This window comes from Callithrix jacchus, chromosome 11, assembly GCF_049354715.1.
Source record: "Callithrix jacchus isolate 240 chromosome 11, calJac240_pri, whole genome shotgun sequence".
NCBI lineage: Eukaryota > Metazoa > Chordata > Mammalia > Primates > Cebidae > Callithrix > Callithrix jacchus.
Window position 1 is genome coordinate 117,394,296 of NC_133512.1, and position 11,626 is coordinate 117,405,921.

At 52.1% G+C, this 11,626-nt stretch overlaps 1 pseudogene across 1 annotated transcript; it reads right to left on the reverse strand.

The window, feature by feature from the left end:
- Positions 1 to 212: 212 nt before the first annotated feature.
- Positions 213 to 9,981, reverse strand: LOC144578247 (fructose-bisphosphate aldolase A pseudogene; annotated as a pseudogene). Its single transcript, XR_013523679.1, has 2 exons — positions 9,945 to 9,981; positions 213 to 787 (listed from the first exon to the last, which is right to left on the reverse strand). The product of XR_013523679.1 is annotated as a fructose-bisphosphate aldolase A pseudogene (transcript).
- Between the last annotated feature and the right edge of the window lie 1,645 nt (positions 9,982 to 11,626).

An 11,626-nucleotide genomic window follows, 5' to 3' on the forward strand; every position in this document is an offset into this window, starting at 1 on the left:
TTCTGACCTGGGCCGTTTCACCCCTCCTTAGGCAACCTGGTGGTCCCCTGCTCCCGGGAGGTAACCATATTGACACCAAACTTAGTGTGACGCCTGATTGGCATATTACACTACAGCCTGGAACTCCTGGGCTCAAGCGATCCTCCCACCTCAGCCTCCTAAGTAGCTGGGACCACAGGCTACTCAGGAGTTCCCCCCCCCCCCCGCCCCTTAAATAGCTGTTTATTGGCAGTGTGCTGGAAAGGGCGATGGAGTTAGCATACACAGACGACACCACACCACTGTCACGAGGGAGGCAAGAGCGTGGGCAAGCCAGCCTGGAGCCCCGGAGTAAGAGGGCCCCTCTTCAAGACACTGTGGGAGGGGGCGGGGCCTGGAGTGTTGGGGGCAGCCTGGGAACACCTCCGCTTAGTAGGCGTGGTTAGAGATGAAGAGGGACTCGCTGGCAGCAGCCCCAGCCTGACCGCTTGGGGTGTACTTTCCTTGACAGGCGAGGCTGTTGGCCAGGGCGCGCTTGATGTACTCCTCCTGCGCCGCCTTCTTGTTTTCCTTCTTCCCACCCCAGGCCTTCAGGGCAGAGGCCTGCAGGGTGGGCCGTAGGAGAAGGTCAGGGCCCAGGGCTTCAGCAGGGGGCACTTGTTGATGGCATTGAGGTTGATGGATGCCTCCTCCTCACTCTGGCCTCCAGAAAGGAAGGTGATGCCAGGGACAGCAGGGGGAACCGTGCGGCGCAGCGCTGTGACAGTCGCCATGGCAATCTCCTCGTGAGAAAACTTCTGTATGGCTACTGCACCCAGCCATACAAAGTTATTATTTATCCTTAAAAAGGAATGAGGCTGGGCACAGTGGCTTACGCCTATAATCCCAGCACTTTGGGAGGCTGAGGCAGATGGACCTCCTGAGGTCAGGAGTTCGAGACTAGCCTGGCCAACATGGTGAAACCCGTCTCTACCAAAAATACAAAAATTAGCTGGGTGTGGTGGCACATGCTTGTTTGTAATCCCAGCTACTGGGGAAGCTGAGGCAGGAGGATTGCTTACCCGGGAGGTAGAGGTTGCAGTGAGCTGGGATTGTGCCACTGCACCCTGGCCTGGGTCACTCCATCTCAAAAAAAAAAAAAAGGAGTGAAATTCTGATACCTACTGCAACATGGATGAACCTTGAAATCATTATGCAAAGTGAAACAGCCATACACAAAAACACAAATACTGTCTGATTCCACTTATAGAGGTACTTAGATAGGCAAATTCATAGAGACAGAAAGTAGAATAGTGGTTACCAGGGGCTGGTGGGGAGGGAGGAATGGGGAGTTACTGCCTAAAGGGTAAAGAATTTCTGTTTGGGATGATAAACTCTGGAAATGGGTGTGGTGATGGCTGCACGATAGAGTGAATGTACTTTATGCCAATGAATTGTACGCTTAAAAATCATGGAAATGGTCCATTTTGGGTTATGTGTATTTTACCAAAAAAATTATAAATGTAAAAAAAAGTAGAGCATCTGATAAACCCATAATTTAAGTTCAAAAAGTTAAATAAAAATAAAAAGCAGGTACTGGCCAGGCACGGTGACTCACACCTATAATCCCAGCACTTTGGGAGGCAGAGGCGGGCGGATCACCCAAGGTTGGGAGTTCAAGATCAGCCTGACCAACACGGAGAAACCCTGTCTCTACTAAAAACCCAAAATGAGCCAGGTGTGGTGGCACATGCCTGTAATCCCAGCTACTTGGGAGGCTGAGGCAGGAGAATTGCTTGAACCCAGGAGGCAGAGGTTGCAGTGAGCCGAGATGATGCCACTGAATTCCAGCCTGGGCAAGAGTGAGACTCCATCTCAAAAAAAAAAAAAAACAAAAAAGGGGGTGGAGAGCAGGCAGGGCCAGGGGCCATTCAGGGACTGCAGAACCAGGCTGGGAAGTGGGAAATAAATCTTGACACCCAGGTGCCAGGAATGGGCCCGAGGCAGGAAGGAAACGGCCGGACTAGGTCCTAAGCCATAACGTGCAGAGCAAATAGCGGGGGACTCTGCAGGCAGGGAGTCCAGCTGGGGCTGTCACGTGGTCTAGGAGAGGCGACTGTAGGTTTGGTCCAAGGTAGAGGCCAGGCCAGTGGAGAGGTGCCGAGGATCAAAGGGATTATTGGTGGAACTAGAAAGGCCTGGTGGTGCAAGAAGCAGGAGCAGACAACAACGGTGGCAGTGTCACAGCTGCAGGGAATGCAGAGGTGGGGGGAGCAGAATTGGACGTGGTCTGGGTGGAGCCTGTGCCTGTGAGCAGTTGTGGGGTGTGACAACCCAGGGGAGGCTGGGGATCTACCTCGCTGCCCAGGTGGAGGCTACAGGCAGCCAGTGGGCCTCCCACGATGAGTGAAGCGACTCAGCTCTGCTGAATTCAGCCCCTGCCTCTCAGCTGTGACTGCCATTGGGCAAGTGCCAGGGACTGCTCTTGCTGGCTGCCAGGGATGCAGAAGACAGGGGGCCTTGCACCTCCACAGAGAGTCACCCGTGGCCTCGTGCAGGGCCTCTGAGCTGGGCTGAGAAGCTCCATGCCCTCCCGATACCCTCCCCTCATACCCACTTCCAGGAGCCACAGCCTGGTTCATGGCACTGCTTGGCTAGTCCTGGCCCCTCTGTGGGCCACTGAGGACAAAGCTCCAAGTGGCAGCTTGTGCCCTCATCCTGGTCCAGGGCTCAGCTCCCACCCTCTGTCTGCTCATCTGAGTCCCAGGCTGGCCACCAGCGTCCCAAGGCTCAGATGTGGTGCTGGGGAGCTCAAGGGACTGGGCAGGGTGGGGCGCTGGGGGCAAGGCTGCCACAGGGGTGATACCTGGGGACCTGGCGTCAGGCAGTCCATGAAAACTCAAGACCCAGGCTGGGCGCGGTGGCTCACGGCTGTAATCTCAGCACTTTGGGAGGCCGAGGTGGGTGGATCACCTGAGGTTTGGAGTTCGAGACCAGCCTGACCAATATGGTGAAACCCCCGTCTTTAAAAAAAAAAAACAAAATGAAACTCAAGACCCTTGTGAAAACTTCAGCCAGAAACAACCACTTCAGTCCCTTGCCCACCAGACACTGGCCCTGCTCCCTGGTGACCGCCCATCACCAGCCGCATACAAACCCCACGCCCGCAGAGGCAGGCAGCCCTGTTCAGATCCATCTTGGGGCACACTCAGGTCACAGGTGGGTGAGCAGGAAGTGGCCTGTGCCATCCCCTTCCTGGGGATTGTAGTGTCTCTGGGGTCACAGAGCAGTCCGCCCCCACAGCCTGGGCTGGTCCCACCCTCCCACAAAGACTTGGTCTTCCCCACTTTCTCAGTGCCCTCGGCTACCCTACACCCCCACTTTCTCCACCTGAGAGACTGCCTTCCTCCACAGGCCTACCCATCCCTTGGCTGGTGGCCTAATTCCAGGAGGCGCTTTCTCTGCCAGTGTGATATGAGTTCATGTAACCATGCCTTATCTCTCCGGGGAGAATTACAGGCTTTTAGGAAAAACATCTGGGGCCAGCCAGGACCTTCCCACCCAAGGGCAGCTGCCAAAGACAGGCCACAGGCCCAGGACAGAGCCTGGGTCTGTTGGGGGACATCCAAGAGCTGCTGGGAGGAAAGGGACGGTCGGGTGGGTGCAGGAGGAGAAGCAGGGCCGAAGCCCTTCCCAGGAAGGGAAGAGGAGCTGCCTCCAGTCCCAGGATAGACGAATGTCCCAGGGCTCCTCCCTCCCGCAGGCCTGCCCCCTGAGCTGAGACCCCCCCACACCTGCCAGTTCTCTCCACACCCACCCATCCTCCAGGCCTGCTTCATCCTGGTGCCCTCGCCCCAGGAGCCTCTGCGGCTGGACCGTGCTGCTCTCACCACATGCAGTCTAGCCTGCTATGCTTTGGCTGGTTCCCTCCCACCAGGGTGACCTCCCCAGTCAGGGCAAGGAATGGGCCCCAGGGCGCCAGAACATCAGTGCCAGTGATGGCCTCAGAACAGACCTGATCAACCGCAGTGAGGAAACTGAGGCCCAGCCCAGGCAGGCCTCACATGCGCGCAAAGTTATCCTCACAGGCTTCCCTGGGCCTTTCCTAATGCTTCCCATCCGGAACCCTCTCTAGAAAGTGACAGTAGGGCTGGTGCGGTGGCTCACACCTGTCATACCAGCACTTTGGGAAGCCAAGGTGGGTGGATCACGAGGTTAGGAGTTCGAGATGGAGTTCAGCCTGGCCAAGTTGGTGAAACCCCATTTCTACTAAAACTACAAAGATTAGCTGGACACAGTGGCAGGTGCCTCTAATCCCAGCTACGTAGGATGCTGAGGCAGGTGAATCGCTTGAACCCGGGAGGTGGAGGTTGCAGGGAGCTGAGATTGGGCCACTGTACTCTAGGCTGGGCATCAGAAGCAAGACTCCATCTCAAAAAAAAAATAAAATGAAGTGATAGTGGGAACAGCTAATGCCCAGGACATTAAGGAGACATCGCTGGTTTGTGTTTCTCTTCATTTCTATGCAGCGCTGAGGACAAGGAAAAGGGGAGGCATCTAGTGGCCCCAGCAACGTCGGGTGGAGCCTGGGGGCAGTGGGCACTCGGGCTCAGGTTACTGCCCCACTCTGGAAACAGGGCGTTGGGCCAGCAGGATCGGTGGCCATTACTAATGCATGTGCTGGCGGGGGCCGAGCGGCCATCTCAGCCTCCCCAGCTGGGCCGCCGGGAGGGGCCTGGAGGCCTCAGAGCCTGGGGTCGGCCCAGGCCCCTTTATGCCAGCCCTGACTCCAGCCATGGCCCTGGGGCAATGCCTAGAATGATTTGGGTGGGGGTCAGTCAGTCCCCGAAGCCTAAGGGCTCAGAGCCACAGGAGGGAGGGCTCAGACTGAATCCCGGTTCGGTGCTCTCATGTGCCATGATCCACTGCCCCCAGAGCCTCCCAAGACACATCTGTGCCCAGCTGCCTCCCCTGGCACTGATGCCACCTCAGATTTGAATTTCATCTTTGCAAGGGAAATGGCTTGTGTTCCTGGCAGGGCCTCCACCTGGGATGGTCTCCTTGCTCTTCCCAGGGTGCCCTACACAGCCCTTAGATGGCTAGCTTGCTTTCCCCAGAGGCAGGATGGACATGTTCCCTGGATTCTTGGGCACAGGGCTTTCCTGGGCTGGGCCTCAGTATCCCCACCAGGATTCCTGATGCGTTCAGTTTTATTGACAGGTCTGTCTATGCCCTGCCTTGCTGTGGAAGGGACTTCAGGCATTTTGTACCTAGCAACCCACTCAGTCTCATGAGGCAGAAGCCAATCTCTGGCCCATTTTCCATGCATGGCCACAGGTGCTTCAGCATAGAGAGCTTAAGCAACTTGCTCAAAGCCAAACAGAACTCACCCAAGGTCGGCCGGGCGCAGAGGCTCACGACTGTAATCCCAGCACTTTGGGAGGCTGAGGAGGGCGGATCACCTGAGGTCGGGAGTTTGAGACCAGCCTGACCAACATGGAGAAACCCCGTTTCTACTAAAAATATAAAATTAGCTGGCGTGGTGGCGCGTGCCTGTAATCCCAGCTACTCGGGAGGCTGAGGCAGGAGAATCGCTTGAACCCAGGAGGCACAGGTTGCAGTGAGCCGAGATGGCGCCATTGCACTCCGGCCTGGGTAACAAGAGCAAAATTCTGTCTCAAGAAAAACCAGAACATACCCCAGGCCACAGGCTGATCTCCTTATCGTCAGCCAGGCTCCTTCCACCGGACTTGTGTATCTTCCCATGAATTATTTGCACCCGGCTGGTAGGGCAGGCAGGGACCACGCCCCTCTTCTCACTTTCCTGGAACATTGATACCGGCCTCTCTGCACTCCCGCTACCTGCTCTCTACCTGCTCCTGTGAGCTGGAGGGTCTGGGTGTTTAACATTCTTAGGCAAATCCTTACCCTCCGGAAAGAAGACAGCCAAATGTCTCTGTCCTTCTCCAGGAAGGTCTCGTCCCTCGAAAGTTGCCTTGTGTCATCCTCATTAGAGTCTCATTCTAAAGTCATTCATTCGGGTCTGGCCCAAATGCAAATATGAGACATTCACACACACACACACACACACACACACACACTCACATTGTAAGAGCAGCTACAATAAAACATCTTTAATTCATAATTTGACATTTGTGATAAGAGCAGGAGAAAATGTACCTTTGCACCCTATATGCAAAAAAAAAAAAAAAAAATGCTGGGCACGGTGGATTATGCCTGTAATTCCAGCACTTTGGGAGGCCAAGGCGGGAGGATCATCTGAGGTCAGGAAACCCCTTCCCTACTAAAAGTACAAAACTTAGCTGGGCAGGGTGGCAGACGCCTGTAATCCTAGCTACTCGGGAGGCCGAGGCATGATAATTGCTTGAACAGGGAGGTAGACGTTGCAGTGAGCCAAGATCGTGCCACCACACTCCAGCCTGGGCCACACAATGAGACTCCATCTCAAAAAAAAAAAAAGTATTGAGTAAATAAATAGCATGACTGAGAAAAGAGACGTATTTAGGGGCTGGGCTTGATGGCTCACACCTGTAATCCCAGCATTTTGGGAGGCTGAGATGGGCAGATCACAAGGTCATGAGATCAAGATCATCCTGGCCAACATGGTCAAACCCCGTCTCTACTTAAAAAAAAAAGAAATACAAGCTGGGCGTGGTGGCTCACACCTGTAATCCCAGCACTTTGGGAGGCTGAGGTGGGTGAATCACTTGAGGTCAGGAGTTCAAGACCAGCCTGACCAAAATAGTAAAACCCCCATCTCTTAAAAAAAAATTAGCCGGGCATGGTGGCACATGCCTGTAGTCCCAGCTACTCGGGAGGCTGAGCAGGAGAATCACTTGAAGCTGAGAGGTGGAGTGTGCAGTCAGTCGAGATCTCGCCACTGTACTCCAGCCTGGCAACAGAGTAAGACTCCGTCTCAAAAAAAAAAAGAGAGACATATTTGATATACTGCAAGAATCATATCCACCGGGTTCAAGGTTGCCTTCCAGAGATATGGCAGGAAAACCCGAGGACAGGACTCTGTCTCCTCAGCTGAATCCTGGTCTCTAAGACTCTTCGTATGAAACAGACCTCAGCACCATTTGGGATACCGTCAGAGCGCTTAGAAGCTTCCTTTGTGAATGCCAATGGAGTCACACTTCCTACAGCACAGTCTCTGACGGCCTCCCATGTTACCTTCCAAGAGAAGAGCCCCAGTGAGGCGGTAGGACTCCAAACCTCCTCAAAGGCTGTGGGCCTCCCTGAAGTGCAGTTTGTGGTTGAATGTCTGGCTCAAGCATTAATTCTTAGTGCCCTTGACCATGGACGGGATGATGGGTGGATTTCTCCGAAATTGGGACATGTTCTGAACGAGACGCCCAGGAGGCTGGCATAGAACAAGGCTGCAGGTACAGGACCTCTGTAAAATGCCAGGATTCATTGTTTCCGGGTGCTTCAGAAATTGACCTCACAACCCGAATGTCCACCAACAGGGAGTAGTCACAGGGACACACCCTGAGAAGTGCATGCTTAGGTGACTTTGTCATTGCGTGAACATCATAGGGTGTACTTACACAAACCTAGATGGTGGAGCCCACGACACCTAGGCTGCGACAAGCCTGCACAGCACTGCACCGCGTACTGTAGACAAGTGTGACATCATGGCAAGTATTTGTGTATCTAAACACAGAAAAAGTACAACAATTATATGGTATTATTAATATAATCTTACGAGAGCACCGTCATATATGCAGTCCATCACTGACCAAACATTATTTCACAGCACATGAGTGTATTTACATAATGCAATACTATGCCAACTATTTTTTTTTAAATGAGGAATCATGATATTTACTTTTTTTTTTTTTTTTTTGAGACGGAGTTTCGCTGTTGTTACCCAGGCTGGAGTGCAATGGCGCGATCTCAGCTCACCGCAACCTCCGCCTCCTCGGTTCAAGCAATTCTCCTGCCTCAGCCTCCGGAGTAGCTGGGATTACAGGTGCGCATCACCACGCCCAGCTAATTTTTGTATTTTTAGTAGAGACGGGGTTTCACCATGTTGACCAGGATGGTCTTGATCTCTTGACCTCATGATCCACCTGCCTCGGCCTCCCAGAGTGCTGGGATTATAAATGTGAGCCACTGCGCCCAGCCTACTTTTTTTTTGAGACGGAGTTTCGCTCTTGTTATCCAGGCTGGAATGCAATGGCGCGATCTTGGCTCACTGCAACCTCCGCCTCCTGGGTTCAGGCAATTCTACTGCCTCAGCCTCCTGAGCAGCGGGGACTACAGGCACGTGCCACCATGCCCAGCTAATTTTTTGTATTTTTAGTAGAGACGGGTTTCACCATGTTGACCAGGATGGTCTTGATCTCTCGACCTAGTGATCCACCCTCCTCGGCCTCCCAATGTGCTGGGATTACAGGCTTGAGTCACCACGCCTGGCCAATTACCTTTTTTTTTTTTTTATACAGAGTCTCACTCTGGTGCCTAGACTGGAGTGCAGTGGAGTGTGGAATAGTCTTGGCTTATTACAATGTCCGCTTCCTACGCTCAAGTGATTCTCCTGCCTCAGCCTCCCGAGTAGCTGGGATTACAGGCACCTGCCACCACACCTGGCTAATTTTTGTGTTTTTAGTAGAGTCGGGGTTTCGCCATGTTGGCCAGGCTGGTCTCGAACTCCTGACCTCAAGTGATCTGCCCGCCTTGGCCTCCCAAAGTGCTGGGATTATAGGTGTGAGCCACTGCACCCAGCCCATGCTATTTACTCCTAAGGAGTGACTTCCCAGATATACTAAATAAAGCCAATTGGTCAGTTGACAGGTAGAGCAATTTCTTTTCCTCTCCTTTCTCATCCATTCCCTTTCTGAATAGTTCATTCCATAAGCCGTCAAGTAGGCTGAACAAGGCAGACATCCATGCTGTGACGCAAGTGGGGGCCTGAGCCAGGTAAGGAGGCAACGGTGCAGCAGGGGGTGACCTGGGGTTCAGAGTTGGAGCAGGTAAGGAAGGCATCACTAGCCAGTCCTGCCACCCACTACAGGTGCCAGAGTCCAAGCAGGATGAGAAGGGCATCCCTAAGGGAGGCCACCCAGCATGCAGTGTCAGAAGACAAACAGAGTGAGGAAGGTGCCCAGGTGGGAAGGAAGAATCAAATGGATTCCGAAGCCCAGTAGCAGTGAAGAGGCCAGGTGCAGTGGCTCACGCCTGTAATCCCAGCACTATGGGAGGCTGAGGTGGGAGGATCACTTGAGGTCAGGAATTCAACACTAGCCTGGTCAACTAGATGGTGAAACCCCATCTCTACTAAAAATACAAAAATTAGCTGGGTGCAGTGGCACACGCCTGTAGTCCCAGTTACTTGGGAGGGGGAGGCAGGAGAATCACTTGAACCCAGGAGGTTGCAGAGAGACAAGATCACGTGGCTACACTCCAGCCTGGGCAACAGAGATTCTCTCTCTCTCTCAAAAAAAAAGGTAAATTATTTATTATAATAAACTATATGAAACAATCGAAACGACTATCAGCAATGAACTGGTTAAATAACTTATTACGTTTGTAGAATGATTACTATGAGGCTGGGCCCAGTGGCTCAGACCTGTAATCCCAGCACTTTGAGGGGTCAAGGCAGGTGGATCACTTGAGTCCAGGAGTTTGAGACCAGCCTGGGCGACATGGCGAAACTCCATTTCCACAAAAAACATAAAACCTGGCATGGTGGTGTAGTCCCAGCTATTTGGAAGGCTGTGGCACAGGTCAGGGCCCGAGCCTGGGAGCTTGGGAGGGTGAGGCAGGAGGATCGCTTGAGCCTGGAAGGTGGAGGTTGCAGTGAGGCAAGATCTCACCACTGCACTCCAGCCTGGACAGAGGGAGACACCATCTCAGGGGAAAAAAGAAAAAAAAGAATAAACATTATGAAGCTATAAGAAAGAATGAGGACATTCTTTAGAAATGACAAAGAAAAAGAAAACATTGACAACACCAACCGCTGGTGAGGATGCAGAGCAACAGGAACTCACTCATTGCCGGTGAGAATGCCAGACAGCACAGCACTCAATACGAAATGAAAAACGAAAAGACACTTCCTAGCTCTGCTGAGTGAAAGGGACTAGAGCTAGTGACTAGTCAGGTAGCAATGAGTCCCCGACATCAGGCCATCGTCCCTAGATGTTCTCCCACTAAAAGGAAACTGATATACTCAGAGACATTGTTGATTCCAATGAACCTGGAACCTGTCATATAAAGCAGAAAAAGCTCTCAAGGAACAATAGTGTTATGTCAAAAGGTCCCAGGACTAACCTGCGTGAGCTTCAGCTGCCTAAAGGTGAGACAATCTGAACGCCAATAGGATAGTAACTGCAACGGGTTGAAACTCATCAGTGCGCTCCTATCTTTCTCCCCTAAAGGCACCTCTCATCGGGCATCTTTGGAGTATCTTATGAACCCACTGCATTCTTAAAAAAAAAAAAGGCAACTAGCAGGGGCCCAGAGACACTGTGAAGAGTCCAGGGAAGGGATGAGGGGCTGGGCCAGAAAGCCTCAGGCCCAGCGCAGGGCGGTGCCCCTCATGCCTGAGCAGACATCGGCCACTGCCACCGTGGGGAGGACAGAGAGACCCAGGCTCCCCAGCCAGCCACCCTCTGCACCAGAAGTGGAGAAAACTATTTCCAAAAATCAAGTTTTCGTTCTTTTCTCTTTTTCCTTTTTTTCGATGTCTTTATCTCTCAAATTATGCTGACCTGAGGGAAGATTTTATGTTTCGTCTCCACATGAAAATTTAAATTTAGTTATAATGGTCACAAATTAAGACTATAGATTTTACATTACTTTGCCTAAGAATGCCGGGGTAACATTAAACTCTCAATAGTGCTTTCTAAAAAAAAAAAAAAAAAAAAAGACAAAGAGAAAGGAACAAATATGCATCCTGTCTCTTTTCTTTATTTTTTCTTTATTGTTTTTGAGAGAGTTTTGCTCTTGTTGCCCAGGCTGGAGTGCAATGGTGTGATCTTGGCTCACTGCAACCTCTGCCTTCCAGGTTCAAGTGATTCTCCTGTCTCAGCCTCCTGAGTAGGTGGGATTACCGGCACATGCTGCCACACCTGGCTGGCTAATTTTTGTATTTTTAGTAGAGACAGGGTTTCATCGTATTGGTCAGGTTGGTCTCTAACTCCTGACCTCAGGTGATCCACCCACCTTGGTCCCCCAAAGTGCTGGGATTACAGGCGTGAGCCACCACGCCCGGCCCACTTTTCTTTATGAACTATACCAAGAGCAGTAGACTGAATAGTAGGCAAGGCAGGGAAGTAGTGCTTCTCCATGAAAGTAATGCTGCTAATCAGAGGAAAGGAGTGAGGGAGTTAGAATAGCACCTTTGAGAGACCTTTAATGAAGCAGTAGATCTAGTGGAGCAGTTCAAGTGTGATCCTGGAGTCAGGGGGGCCACAAAGTCCTAGGATTTTCTTCACATATTTTAACCCAAAGAGCATATCACAACTGAGAGAATGCAGAATATAAAAATCCAGACATTGGCAGGGCGCTGTGGCTCATGCCTGTAATCCCAGCACTTTGGGAGGCTGAGGTGGGCAGATCACCTGAGGTCACGAGTTTGAGACCAGCCTGGCCAATATGGCAAAACCATATCTCTACTAAAAATACAAAAATTAGCCAG